This window comes from Aedes aegypti, chromosome 2 (assembly GCF_002204515.2).
Source record: "Aedes aegypti strain LVP_AGWG chromosome 2, AaegL5.0 Primary Assembly, whole genome shotgun sequence".
Taxonomy (NCBI): Eukaryota; Metazoa; Arthropoda; class Insecta; order Diptera; family Culicidae; genus Aedes; species Aedes aegypti.
This window is the reverse complement of record NC_035108.1, coordinates 20,420,576-20,436,520: the sequence shown is the minus strand read 5'-3', so window position 1 is coordinate 20,436,520 and position 15,945 is coordinate 20,420,576. Positions and strand designations below refer to the sequence as shown.

The window sequence follows — 15,945 nt, the reverse complement described above, 5'->3', positions numbered from 1 at the left end:
CTTCGTAGTGAACCTTTTCGAAGTCTCAACGCCTTATGATTCCATAAAAATGATGTTTTAACATTGTAATGATGCTTTCAAAACCAATAGTTGAAAAATAAAATTTGAAATATGGGTTCCGATTTTGGCACGGTTCCGTTTTTGGCAACTGAAAATTTCAACTTTGTTGCCAAAAACGGAATCCCACTGTATATGAGAAAATTTTGCTAATTGCTACCGAAACATTTGAAAAGTTTATTATGACCATTTTCAACAAATTCACCTTTTTTTTTTAAATCATAACTTTTTTGTCCATGATTTCTCCATCTTGACCCACTGTGCAAAAGACTTCATTTTTTGTCTACTTCAACATATAAAAAAATGAAAAAAATCAAAAACACGATTTTTGAGAAAATTGATTTTTAAGCTTCATTTTCGATATATAAAAAATTACAACATTTTTTTTACAGTGTATATTTTTTTCCAGATAGTCCCAACAATAACCTAAAACTTTGCGGAAGACACCAAACCGATCGGACAAACCGTTTTTAAGTTATATTATAATGAAAATTGAAAATTATATCATACTTTTGTATTAAAATCGCTGTATCTTTAAAACGGTAAAAGTTAGCCTGATTTTTCCGTATACCTTTTTTGTTGTAAATTTTGCGTACTTTCATAAAATCGAGTTGAAAAATATTTAAAAAGTTGATTATGACCATTTTCAAAAATTCACCTTTTTCAAAAAATCATAACTTTTTTGTCTATGATTTCTCCATCTTGACCCACTGTGCAAAAGACTCCATTTTTTTCTACTTTAAAATATAACAAAAATAAAAAAAATCAAGAAAACGATTTTTGTGAAAATGGATTTTTAAGCTTTATTTTCCAAATAAAAAAAAATTATAAATTTTTTTTTACTGTGTATATTTTTTCCAGATAGTTCCAACAATAACCTAAAACTTTGCGGAAGACACCAAACCGATCAGACAAATAGTATCTGAGTTTTAATTTTTTGAAAATTGTTAAGGCTTTTTTTCTTAGGCTCTTCTCAAAAGTAACGCTAGGGTAAAAATGGCGAGCCGATGATGCAAATAGGCATTTTTGGGTATAAAGAAAGCATATGCCAAATTTCAGCCAAATCAAAAAATACAAAAGTAAACCGACATTCGAATTCAAATGGAACCGCTCTGTATTATAAGCTACTTAGCATTTCCCTACTCTTTTCTACTCCTCTCTTCTCTTCTTCTTCTTCTTCTGGGCATTACGTCCTCACTGAGACAGTTATTTTATTCAATTTCAATTTCATATCCAAATGCACGAACTTTTCTCTTCACATTACTCATAAGGTCCTGTACACCACTTGGACCAACTTTGTTTTGCATGGCCGTCCTTTTTTTCTTCATACCTTCCTCCGATTTCACTTCCTTAGGATGCTTCTAAAATGCGTGCCTCATGATGGCCCAGTACTTTTCAATTGGCCACAGTTCCGGTACGTTCGGGAAATTGAGGTGCTTCGGCACGAAATTGACCTTCTTAGCCTTGTACCACTCACTCCAAAAGCTCTTTCGAGTAATGGCACACGGTCTGATCGGGCCTGAAAATCGTAGGACCATCGTGTGACCTCAGAAGAGGAAGTAGACGCTTTAAGAAGCATTCATTTAGGTACACCTGCCCAATAACCATTCCAGTTGCCATGAATGGGGTGCTCCGCTTTCCACACGATAATTTATTTTTTATTTTTGGCAAACTTTGACATTTTCTGTTTTTTAACGTTCTCAGAGACATGGAAGTGACGGTTAAAGTGCACCAACGACTCTCCGTTGTGAACAACATTCGGTACCGACGCCCGCCACGGTACAATCTGGAACGACTCAAGCTACCCGAAGTCGCAACTGAATACGCGCAAAGCCTTGAGGCAGCGTTGCCGGAAGAGGGAGAGCTCACCGAAGGCCCTCTTGGGGACTGCTGGAGTAGTCTCAAAGCAGCCATTAACAACGCAGCGGAAGGTGCCATTGGGTTCGTGTAAGGAAATCGACGGAACGGTTGGTTCGACGAGCAGTGTCAGACGGTTTTGGACGAGAAGAATGCAGCGCGGGCGATGATGCTGCAGCAAGGCACCCGTCAAAACGTGGAGCGATACAAACAGAAGCGAAGACAGCAAACCCATCTATTCTGGGATAAAAAGCGCCGCCTGGAAGAGTTGGAGTGCGAAGAGATGGAGCAGCTGTATCGTTCTCAAGAAACACGTGAGTTCTACAAAAAACTCAATGCATCCCGCAAAGGCTTTGTGCCGCGAGCCGAAATGTGCCGGGATAAGGATGGAAGTATCTTGACGGACGAACGTGAGGTGATCGAAAGGTGGAAGCAGCACTACGATGAACATCTAAATGGCGCAGAGGAGAAAGATCAGGACAGCAGGAGGAAGGGTTTCATCAGTACCGCGGATGAGGGAGACGTGCCAACTCCCACAATAGGCGAAGTTAAGGATGCTATCAAACAGCTCAAAAACAACAAAGCAGCTGGAAAGGATGGTATTGGACCGGAACTTATTAAAATGGGCCCGGACAGGTTGGCCACTTGTCTGCACCGACTGATAGCTAGGATCTGGGATACAGCTACCGGAGGAGTGGAACCCGAGGAGGAAAGCCCAATATACAAAAAGGGTGACAAGTTAGAATGTGAGAACTATCGAGCGATCACCATTCTTAACGCAGTCTAAAAAGTGCTTTCCCAGATCATCTTCCGCCGTCTAACGCCACTTGCAAGCAGACTTGTGGGAAGTTTTGTGGACGGGTGATCGACGACAGACCATATCTTTATGTTGCGGCAGATCTTCCAAAAGTGTCGCGAATATCAAGTCCCTACGCACCACCTATTCATCGATTTCAAAGCGGCCTATGATACCATCGACCGCGAAGAGCTATGGACGAGAATGGTCTTCCCGGGAAACTGACTAGACTGATCAAAGCAACGATGGATAGTGTACAGTGCTGTGTGAAGATATCGGGTGCATTACCGGACCCGTTTGAAACACGCAAAGGACTTCGACAAGGCGATGGTCTTTCCTGCCTCCTGTTCAATATTGCGCTAGAAGGTGTTATGAAACGGGCGGGCTTCAACATGCGGGGCACGATCTTCAATAAATCCAGCCAGTTCATCTGCTTTGCTGACGACGTGGACATTGTCGAAAGAACGTTCCAGGTAGTTTCTGAACAGTATACCAGGCTGAAACGTGAAGCAGATCGGGTTGGATTGAAGGTAAATACGTCGAAGACGAAATAACTGCTGGCTGGAGGAACCGAGCGCGATAGAGCTCGCATTGGCAGACACGTGATGATCGACGGGGATGAATTCGAGGTGGTGGACGAATTTGTCTACCTCGAATCATTGATAGCGTCGGATAATAACTGCAGCAGAGAAATTCGAAGACGCATCATTGCCGGAAGTCGTGCTTACTATGGACTCCACAAGACCTTGCGGTCTGGTAAACTTCACTTCCGTACTAAGTGTACCATGTACAAGACGCTGATAAGACCGGTAGTCCTCTACGGGCATGAGACGTGGACAACGCTCGAAGAGGACCTGCAAGCGCTAGGAGTTTTTGAACGACGTGTGCTTAGGACGATCTTCGGCGGAGTATGTGGGAACGGCGTGTGGAGGAGAAGAATGAACCACGAGCTTGCGCAACTCTACGGTGAACCCAGTATCCAGAAAGTCGCCAAAGCTGGAAGGGTACGATGGGCGGGACACGTTGTGAGAATGCCGGACAACAATCTCGCAAAAATGGTGTTCACCTCAAATCCGGCCGGTACAAGACGAAGGGGAGCGCAACGAGCTAGGTGGTTTGACCAAGTGGAGCAGGATCTTGGAAGTGTGGAGCGATCGAGGAATTGGAGGTTAACAGCCATGGACCGAGTTAGTTGGCGTAACATTGTGGCGTAGGTCATGTCTTGAAGGACGTAGAGCCAGCAAAAGTAAAGTAAAAGTAAGGGACATGGAATTTGTGATGACCATTGAAAAACGGAAGTCTGCATTTACATACGTCTCATCATCCATAACGAGGCAATGTGGTTTCGTCAACATCTGGGTTTAGAGTTGCCGTATATGTGTTTTACCTACCGTTCATTGCGATTAGGCGCCTTTTGAACTTTATACGTATGTAGTCCTTCACGTTTTTTCGCATCTTGCACGAAAGTTTTGGATAGATTCAGTTTCTTTACCACATCTCGAACTGAACTGTTGGGATTCCACTTGAAAGCTTGAACTACCCGTTTGTGATCCTTAACGCTTTACGGAGATCATTTTTTGATACTTTTTTCATTCCAATCGATGGTCAAACGTTCGTGGTACCGATTTAAAACACGAGATACCGTAGAATGTGCCATTCCCAGCTTTCTGCTGATGGCACGATGAGATAGATCTGGATTTTGAAGGTTCGTGCGCAAAATTTCTTTGTGCCACTGCTGTTCTTTCGACTCTATCTTCACAACGATTTTACATTTGCTAGTGATACTGAAACAGCGTAAACAAATACACATTGAACAAATTACACCCAAAATTGTACAGTCAACTCTCCCTAACTCGATATTAAAGGACCATCGAGTAATAGGTATCGAGTTACAGAACACAAAACCAGTGCAACTGCGATCCAAGGGATAATCGAGTTAGCCATGAAAACCGACTTTTACTATGGTTCTCTAACTCGATATCGAGTAAGGGAGAGTTAACTGTAATAGATAATACCCAACGGGCAAAAACTTATAGCCATTTGAAAGTGGTGCAATTTGGTTCCGTACACCCTTTAGTTCAATCCACTTTTCTGAATCCTACACTGAAAATAATCCTCACGTCAAATGGCAACGTGAATTAACGTGTAAAACTTGTAATGCTGTTAAGGTTTGATTTTGGTGCGACATACAATTTCTACATGTTTTACAATAGGGCGATATTCCAAACTGAAAAGGCAATAGATGGCTCTTTTTCAATGGTAGTAAAAACGAAATCATGAAGCAAAGAAAGCACCACGGAAGATGAACTAAACACAAAAAGTTATGTATTCACTTTACACTTGATTTCTAATCACTACTTTTTTGATTCAGTTTCCTAATAAGCCATTTTACGAGACGTTTCGGAACAGCTGATCGCCGCGACGGCGTCAATTGACAGGAGACCTGGGATTAAATTACAGCTTGAATTTTAACAATGCCTCATCTTACCAAACGGGGACATGGAGAAAATGACAGAAAAGAGATCCAAAAATGTTCGTTACTGCAACATTACACATAGTTATTGTATCAGCTACCTCTTTGTTACCTATATTGCACATAAAAAGGCACTTTTGTGATAAGAAATATTTTAATAATTTGTCTCCATTTATGTTTTCGCCTGGATGAAAAGCTACGCTAGAAATGCGTACAGTCATCAACCATCATCATCGCGAAAACTGACGGTGATGATTGAAAAATCCCAGGTCTCCTGTCATATGACCTGCTTCGTAAAATGGCTCATTGCAAGCAATTTACGATTTTAATTATTTTCCATACGTTTTGACAGTTCTCCGACTACCATTCTTCCATGCGCTTGTGTTGAAAGTTTGAGAAATTTGAGAATCCAGCGTAGCGCGATCACACGGTGCCCCGATAGACCGTTATTATGCAAAAAAAATGTCCATCAAATCTGAGCACAGGGCTCGATTTCTGAGGTCATTCTGCACCTCTGGGCCAATTTTTAAAAAAATCCCTAGGAGGAATCTCGAGAAATCTTGGTTTGAAGTTTTTGACTTAAAAATTCAATATAGGGTAGGTGTACCAGTTATGACCATAGTGGTTCCCTATTTCGCCATACGTGATTATTTGAGAATTTACACATTTCGAAATTTTTTATGTGTTTCAGCAGTGAGACTTAGGATATATCTTGATGTTAAAACATTCGAAAATATTAAAATCGTGAATATTACCAAAACTTTACATATGGCCAAAAAGGGAACCACTATGGTCATAACTGGTACACTTTCCCTAATCCTTAATAAAATTTTGCATTAGCACTGAAAAAACCTACAAAAACAATTAAAAAAGTTGGCCAAACTGTTCTCAACTAGCATATAACTGTTACCATTGTTATAATTAGAAATATTTACTGACTTAACATACCAGAGTGGCTTAAGTATGTTTTTACATGGCTTAATCCAGTTAGCTTAGTTCAATAGAATGAAATCTAAGCAATAAATTCTTATAGGGTAGGTGTACCAATTATGGATGCAATAGGTCAACTGTTTGAATACAAATCAGATTTTAACCACGTTTCTAAAACGTATGCATGACTTTTTGATGTTAATTACTAGTTTGAGGCCTTGCGAATCAGATGAATTGAGCCGTTTTGGCACTAAATTGGCTTAAAGCTTTTAAAAAATGGTTTTAAATAGCCTTGTCTTTGTACCAATTATGGCAATAGTGTTCCTAGCATTCGACATAAAAGTGTGCCAATTATGGACTATCGAATATTTGCACGAAAGGATCTCAAATGCCATCCAGAGCGAATGATAATGCAACGCTAATAAGTAATGAAGTGATTGCTTAGAAAATTTTCCAGAAATTTTGTCTAAAATAGATTTTAAATCAATTTATTGCAATGGGTTCATGGGAGAAAATTAATTTTCGAAAAGGAGTCGAAATGTAGTTTAAATGCAAATTATGATACAAAACAGCATTAATGATCTCACATTACCTCTCCAGTGCCTGATTTTAACGAAAATAAGAGGGAAAATTCAAAAATGGAGTGTCGCTGAAAACCCTTCTCTACCATGAAATTAGCATCTTCCGCTTGCGAACGTTTTCGAACGTGTGATTTAAAAATCTTAGTAATTGGGTACAAAACACGCAGATAATGCCTTACCAAACCGTCCCGTCGTGGAAGTAACCCGTGAAATATCTTTACTTCCTTTATTTCACTGATCAAAAAATGTAAACAAACCGCCTCCTGAGTATTGCCATAATTGGGCTCTCATACACTCTTTGTACCAGTTATCGACATAGTGGAAATAACACGATTTCTAACTTAAAACAGAAGATTTGATTGCATACCAGCTACATTTATTCATTTGTTCTCACTAGGCATCATACATTCAACGGTTGAAGCAGTTTTTCCGGATGAAAACATACATTTCGTAACGGGTGTCCCTTAGCAAACTGCTAAGAAGGTGACATAAATGTGAGGCAAAATTTTCAAATGTTCATTTTTCGAAGCTTATTGCACGAATGTTCTTTTCAAGGTTTAGTTGCCATCAAAAACAAATAGTTTTATCATTTCTGTGAATATTAGCCGTTATATTCTAGTGAAACAATAAGAAAAATCTCTTTTTGTTCCCACTATTGCCATAATTGGTGCTATAGCCATAATTGGTACCTCTACCCTATACAGTTGATATTACGTTCGATAAACGTGAAACATTCAATGCTGAGTATAAGTAATTTACAGCTTATTTTTAGACTTTCACACTAAGTGACTAGCCCACCAAAGTCTGCCGTATTTATTTTCCTTAAAAAAATTGTTTCTACTACTTACTACTTACTACTCTTGATGTTTACGTCTAGTTTTCCGCCGAGTTTTGCCCTCACCATTCTGTGTAAAAATATCCTTTTCAATACTCCAGCCACAACAGGATTATAACTACACGGGAAACATGATTGTCATATGTCACAAGTGTTCGAAAATTAACAAAGTCTTTAACAACTTCAGACAAATCCTCAATGAGTATTTAATACTTTAGATCAGCATCACCAGGAATTCCACTCTATACACCTGCAACAATCTTTGTTTTATTTTTTATTTTCGGAATTCATCGTCAATCTATATATTGTTTTCTAGATCACGATCGACTCAGTAACGAAATTCCAGCTGCTGCAGGTAATATCAAAGGCTTAAAACATAAAGCTGATAGGCCGGCAAATACAATGAAGTGTAAGAATTGTAGACGAGGAGCCTATTTTTTTTTTTTTTGAAAATTACATGGAATGGAAGGAGATGAGTTTCAGAATTTACTGTTCAATATTGCGTTTTGTCGCATATACTCCTCGATTTTGCAGACGATGACTTTATTGAAATCTCGCTAAACATTACTAAAGGACCTATGTACAAATGAGAGATTCTCTCCTCTCTCGCTCTCTTTCGATTATAACAGTGGAATACTAAAGCTTTAGGGAAGTTTTTCACTATAGATCGAAAGGCAGTATCCTTGACTAGCGGTTCATACAAAAAACGCAACAGAATAGGTTAATGTGACTCAGTTATTGATTAAAGAGAAAGTAAACAAAGAGAGCCTCTCAATGTTAGATAGGTCCTTTAGTAAAGTTTCGCGAGAAATCGTCCGCAGTGCAGTAAAGCAGAGTTTCACTATTTTAAAGGTGGACAACTAGGATAAGCTTGTCATATCATGTACTCTATCCAAACGTATATAATTGCATGTAGACAAAGAAGGATGTTCAGATTTGTTGGTGCTGAAGCAGTGCTTGATGGAGATGTACAGTTGTGTTCAGAATAATAGTAGTGTAAGCTGATTTCCATACAAAATGCTCAAATTTGGCATTCTGTTACTTTCTTTCCATAGGAGCAATCGGCATGAAATTTTGGCAGTAAACTACAAATATATATAATTTCATTACCACATAATTTGTTAATTTTCACAATACCGGTTAAAAAGTTAAGCACCAGGCGAAATCGTTCAAAATAATAGTAGTTTTCATTATTTATATATCTGCTGTATTTTGAGTTTTTGAATTTTTCTAAATTTAAAGTCGATTGCTCATAGGGAAACGAAATAACAGCATGCCAAAGTTGAGTATTTTGTATGAAAATCGGCTTTCACTACTATTATTCTGAATACACTTATGACGTATGATAATAATGATAACACACGTGTACTAGCTGTGAATATCTCCTCTTATGGATTATGTAAGCAGCTTAGGGACCAACTTGCAAGGGGAAATAACATTTCTACACTGTTGCTTGATAAAGGCTTATCTGATTTCATAGATCAATTATTTCGTTAACAACTTCGGCAAAACACCTCGCGACCCTTTATCGCAGAACACTGAAAAGTGTTTCGAAAACTAACTCATTTTTCAATAAAAATGCAAACAGAACAACGATGAATGCAAGCATGCCATTTTGAATCACCATAGTCAATTTGCCCTGTATAAAATGCTTATTATTGGCTTTAAAAGCACATTTATTTGAGAACAGGTGCGAAAACTATTGTGTGAATAAAATAGGCAAACTTCAGTGAGCTGGTCATTTAGTGAGAATGCCGGAAGAAAAAGTTACATCATTCAGGTGGAGGTCAGCGGCTCCGTGAAAGACATTCGTGTATGTTCATGTGTATTGTACCAAATCATTCCAGATTTGAAACAAATGATTGATACTAGTTCTAAATCGACTATACAAGTATAAAAACTATAGAAATCTGTGAAAAAAAAATCTTAAGCCACTCTGGTAAGTTTAGTTAGTTGTTAATGTCTAATTATAACAACGGTAACAATTTTATACTAGTTGAGAACAGTTTGGCCAACTTTTTGAGCGTTTTTGTAGTTTTTTTTCAGTGCTATTGCAAAATTTTAATGAGGATTATATTGAAATTTGGATCTAAAACTTCAAATCAAGAAGTCTCGAGATTCCTTCTAGGGATTTTTTTTAAAAATTAGTTCAGAGGTGCAAAATAACCTCAGAAATCGAGCCCTGTGCTCAGAATTGATGGACAATTTTTTTGCGTAATAACGGTCTGTCGGGGCACCGTGGATCAGTGAGCGAAATACAAACATCAGTGTCGCCGCTCGGAGGCCGGAAAGAGAAACTCAATGTTCGAAAGGTTGTTGTCTGTAATTTTTGCCGCTGGCGCCAACTGTTAGTGTTTGAGAACAAAATAAACAGTCGTTACCCTATTGTGATATCAATGACTAGTAGAACTAGTTTGCCTAACATGACATTTAAGTCCTACATATTCCATCCACGCGTGACATTTTATTAACATGTTATTTTTTAGGAAATCGTGCGCCCGTAGTATCAGAAAATCAAGAAATGGCTATTAAATTCTACAGGAAACTTTTCAAATATTTGTAAATAAACGTGTTTTACATTTGAATTCGTATTGCTGATAGCGACTGGTTTTACACCATCAATTTATGTGTTTTACAATTAGTGAAAATTCACGTGTGAAACACATTGTTCGAGCGTGTAGAATGTTTTCAGTGTATTTCAAAATCAATACCTAGTTTTAATATGGTCAGCCATTTTACGATTTGAAATTATAGGTCTACTTTATACTACTTAGCTGTATTGTGTTCATATTTGCTCTACTCTACTCTTCTCTATTCTGTTCAGCTCCAATGTATCGTACTCTACTCTATTCTACTATGCTGCAGTCTACACTGTCATAAATAATTGATTCGATTCTGCTCTTATCTGATGTTTGATTAGCTTAATTCTGACCTATTCGCTACTATGGTGTGTTTTATCCTACTTTACTTTGCTTTCCTCTGTTCTGCCTTGCTCTACTCTGTACTTCTTTGCACAGCTAATTTCTGCGCTATCCTGTTCTACTCTTTTGTATTCCACTCTGTTCTTCCTTACTCGTCTTTAATGTGCTCTAGTCTGCTTCGCTCCACACTATTCTGCTCTATCCCTCATTATTTGGCTTTTTATATTCTGCGCTACTCTGTTCTACTCTAATCGTGGTAATAGAAGAATGCGATTTTTGTCTAAAATCATTAATAATTTTATTCGACATTTGTTCTAATGTTTCAACTTTGGTTATTACTTGTAACTCATTAGCACCGTTTCGACTCATATTCCGAACAGTTAAGGCCAACAGTGATTTTAAATGCATCTAATAGTCATACGTTAGCTGATATTTGTGAAAATTTTAATTTCTTTTAAAAGTCTAACTGTTAGCTGTAGGATGTGAAAAAGTTCATTTGTTTAGTATTGTTTTTAGTTGAAAGTATGTCTGTCTGTCTCATATTCCAAACAGCATGAATAAATCGTATCAAATGAATAATTCTCAAACAAATTTATCTGCCAAACACTGTCGAATGCTTTTTCTATGTCTAGTAGAGTAGCCTTCAGATTTGAATGAATCAAATTTGTTACACGTAAAAGTTGATGAGTGGTCGAATGTCCGAACTGTTCATTGGCAAAAATTGAATTTTCGTTGATGTGGACCATAATTCTGTTAAAAATGACCTTTTCAAAAAGTTTACTGATGGAGCAAAGCAAACTGATTGGACGATAGCTAGAAGCTTCTGCATGATTGTTGTCTGGTTTTAAAATTGGTACTACCTTAGCGTTTTTCCATTTGTCAGGAAAATATGCCATTTGAAAACATTTGTTAATTATATCAACTAAGAATGATAAGCTACTTTCTGGAAGTTTCTTGATGAGGATGTAGAAAATTCCATCATCGCCAGGAGCTTTCATATTTTTGAATTTTTTAATAATAGTTCTCACTTCTTCCAAATCAGTCTCCCAGGCATTTTCGAAAACGTTCTCTTGATTGAGAATATTTTCGAACTCCTGAGTAACTTCATTTTCAATTGGACTAGTAAGTCCTAAATTAAAATTGTGCGCACTTTCAAACTGCATAGCAAGTTTTTGAGCTTTTTCGCAATTAGTTAGTAATAATTTGTTTTCCTCTTTCAATGCCGGTATAGGCTTCTGAGGTTTTTTCAAGATTTTAGATAATTTCCAAAAGGGCTTAGAGCCAGGGTCCAATTGAGAAATTTTATTTTCAAAATTTTTGTTTCTTAATTGAGCAAAACGCTTTTTGATTTCTTTCTGCAAATCCTGCCATATAATTTTCATAGCAGGATCGCGAGTGCGTTGAAATTGCCTTCTCCTCACGTTTTAAGACGGATCAAGAGTTTAAGATCATCGTCTATAATCACGGATTCAAATTTTACTTCACATTTTGGAATTGCAATGCTTCTGGCTTCAACAATGGAATTTGTTAAAGTTTCAAGAGCATTGTCAATATCAAGTTTAGTTTCTAAAGAAATGTTAACATCAAGATTAGAGTCAACATACGTTTTATATATATTCCAGTCGGCTCGTAAATAATTGAAAGTGGAGCTGATAGGATGGAGAATCGCTTCATGCGATATTTGAAATGTAACAGGGACATGATCAGAATCAAAATCAGCATGAGTAACTAATTGGCTACAAAGATGACTAGAATCGGTTAAGACCAAGTCAATCGTAGATGGGTTTCTAGAAGAGGAAAAACATGTAGGGCTATCAGGATATTGAATTGAGAAATATCCTGAAGAGCACTCATCAAATAAAATTCTGCCGTTGAAATTACTTTGAGATTTATTGCATGACCGATGTTGGAATTAAAGTCTCCAATGACAAAATTTTTTGACTTATCAGGCAGCTATGAAAGTATATTTACCAAGCTGTGTTTCAATTGAAATATCTAAAGTTTCAAAAACTTAAGTCTCAAATAAAGAAAACAGTTGATGTTTTATACGCCAATGAATGATGAATGATGGGGGAGCCACATGCCCCAAGTCGATCATTAAACAAAAATATTAGGATCTCTTTTGAGTTTAGATCCAGGTTTTAAATACGTTTCAGTAATATCTGCTATATGCACGTTATTAGCAGTTAGAAAATTGAATAGCTCGTCCTCTTTACCATTCAAAGAACCATTCAAAGAATTTAAATATTTAAAATTGGAATAAAATATATAAATTATTATTTATTAGATCCATTAGAAAAACGAAATCCAATAACAATTTGATTAGTAAATTTAACACCGACTTGGACTGCTTCAGTCATAGTGGCTTTGAACATTGCATCAATCATTAGATTCAATTGTTCAGTTGGAAAATTAAAATCAGAGGCAGACATATCAATTGAAGTGGGTACATTATCTGATGATTTTCCGTTAGAATTTTCGGTAGAGGAAAAGGAGGAGTAGAAGTTTCCTAATGGCGGCAGGGTTTTTTTTTCATTTGATTTGAAACAATAAGAACGGGTACTCATAGTATGAAAAGGGGAGGAGTTCAAATTACCTGCTACGATATCGGCAAAGGATTTTTCTTGGGTAGGTACATTCGAAATTAAAAGATTCGAACGGCTACCCGACGGATTAAAATTAGTTTGCGAATGAGCATGATTACAATCTTCCTGATGGGTATGATTCCTAATCAAGCGATCGTGAACTGAAAAATAAGCATTGTTAGATACTCTACCAGGGAAATTCCGGAAACGACCGTTATCGTAACGGGTATTATCTTTCATTTGCCTGACACGAGCCTCGACAGCTCTCTTGCGCGAAGGGAAAGCCCAAAATATGGACTTATGATTTCCCTTGCAATTGGCGCATATGAACTTATCGGTATCTTCCTTCACTGGACAGACGTCCTCAGCGTGAGAATGACCTCCGCAAATCATGCATTTTGCATCCATGTGGCAATGTTTTGTTCCATGACCCCACGTCTGGCACCGACGGCACTGAGTGGGGTTCTGGTAATTTCCTCCAGGTTTCTGGAAATGTTCCGACGTCACACGGACATCGAACATAAGTCTAGCTTTTTCTAAAGCTTTAATATTATTTAGATCTTTTTTGTTAAAGTGAACTTAATAATATTCTTGAGAAAGCCCTTTCCGAACAATGCCAGATTGGGTTCTCTTTTTCATAATGATTACTTGGACTGGGGAAAATCCAAGTAAATCATTTATTCTATTTTTGATTTCTTCAGGTGACTTACAGTCACTTGAAAGACCTTTCAAGATGACTTTGAACAAACAAAATCCACAGTTTTGTCGTCAAAAGTAAAAAAATTGTACTTCTTCTCTTCAAGATGTTTGAGAAGAAGTTCGCGATCTTTAAGAATTTCCGGCAAAACGTGACAGTCTCCTCTCTTTGCGATTTGGAAGGAAACCTTGATTCCCCTAATGAAGTTCAAGATCTCCTGCCTAAATCCCCCAAATTCGGAACAACTGACCACGATAGGTGGCACTCTTTGCTTCCTCACTTGAATCAAAGAGCCTGGGCTAGAGGCTGCTTCGATTTGGTGTTCGGAAAATTTGTCTAGATCACTGATTGCTCATTTCGATGCAATTATCAACATTATCCAATTCACCCTTGGAAGAAAGCGCGCATTTCGGAGACACGTCCTTTCTTCCATTTTTGCTACGTTTAGTGACAATTTTAAATCCTACTTTCTTTTAAGGATTGTATTTAGAGATGAAAAACGAAGTTTTTTTCCTTTTTTAATTTGTTGTGCCTTTAGTGCCTCTACCATTGGCGCAGACGCCCATATATAAAGCCCAATTAATGAAATCATTTTTTTTTCACATTTCTCCACAGATCGGTCGTTGCCCACCAGAAGTACCAGAAAAGGCGTAGTGTCGTGAATTTTGAGCTCGAGAAAAAGCTCACTAATTGAGCACATCGCTTTCACCCACCATCCACTAGCTAACCTTTTCATCGCTAGGAATCCTTGAAGTGTTGGTGCAAGGGCAATAATTATTCGAATAGATTTCGAAGCAAATAGTTCACCGGAAGTCCTATGCTATAAAGAGAGCCATTTCCCAAGTGGCTCATTACCGTGCTAGTGATTAAGTGTCGAATTGAGAAAATCGGGAAAATTTTTGTCTGGTAACCTTTCGATCGTCCTCTTGCTGCCAATTACGGCCCAGATCCAATTTGTGGCAGAGAAAAGGTCAGTGATTACTCGGAAAGCAATATCCTCAGTGAACCAGCAGCCAAGTGAGTTACTAAATTCCGAGTGTTGGTTTATTCGCCATGTGAAAATGGCCCTCGGCCATTTGGGGAAATTGAATCCTATCGGCGGTGGTGCTTTCAACGTAGTTCGCGGGCCCCTGCAGAAGTGAGAGTTGGAAGCATCTAGTGAAACAAAGTGTGGCTGCGGATTCGATCCCCCCGGCCACCTAGGGCCGCGGGTGGATTAGTAGGGGAAACGCGAATCGGCCCAACCACGCCGCCTTCCAGCAGCAATAGTAGTAGCAATAGTTGTAATAGTGTTAGAGATAGCAGTGGAAGTGGTGGTGGTGGTGGTGGTGCGGCAGGCGAAAAAGAGAAAGCGGCTGGTTCCGCAGAAATAGTGGAATGCGGTAGAAGTGTTGCCGGAAGTAGCTACGGACCTATTATGGAAGAGTCAACCATCTTTGAGGTGGTGGACCGGGATAGTTTGCAGGCGAGGATGGCGCTTCCGCCGCGGTATCGCTTCCGGGATCTGCTACTCGGCGATTTCGCGTTTAATGACGACGGCGAAAGGTAAGTGAGATTGGTTTGCTTTAAAATATGGACGGGAAGGGTGAGATCATGTTTTAATTACGGGAGTAGCCGATGGGGATTAGGGGAGTGTTTGCACAAGGGAAAGTAGTCAATCATGGGAGATTGGAGCTTATTGAAATCCGGCTTTTGAACATTGGCGTAGGAATCGGGAGGGCTAAGGGGGGCCATTATTATAAATAATCTATTATCTTTCGTTGTTCATCTATTGTTTCGATCTATTTCAACATTTGGTGTCTCTTTTTTCCTCCGCAAGACGCTTTCTTGAGGAACTTCGTACAAAAATGGTTTCATACTCTGAAAAGCAACACTTTATAGAATTTAAGAGAAGTTTTGAAAAAAAAAAATGTGAAATTCTTATACGTATGGTTCCTGATTTCTAAAAGTCCATAAGAAAGTCATCCATACATTTTTCTAAATAATTCAAAACTTTCCTCCAAAATGTGAATTCATTAAAATCTTTCATTACCATTACCCTATACCATTGGACGTCTTTGGTAATGTTCTTTAAAAACACCGCCAATATTTTCGCTTTGAACCTCGACAGCTCTACCACAACTACATAAACTAGTCCCTTTAAAAAAATGGAACTTCTGCAAGAAGGCAAAAAACGGTTTCTACATCAATCTGTTCGCTAAATTATCATGGAC

General features: G+C 38.2%; 1 long non-coding RNA gene across 2 annotated transcripts in view; it reads left to right on the top strand.

The window, feature by feature from the left end:
- LOC110675368 overlaps nt 1-14,507 on the top strand; it is a 59,186-nt gene extending 44,679 nt beyond the window's left edge. For both annotated transcript variants that reach the window (XR_002499417.1, XR_002499418.1), the window contains exon 3: nt 14,348-14,507. This is a non-coding gene — a long non-coding RNA (uncharacterized LOC110675368). The remainder of the gene's footprint in view (nt 1-14,347) is intronic.
- The last annotated feature ends 1,438 nt before the right edge of the window (nt 14,508-15,945 follow it).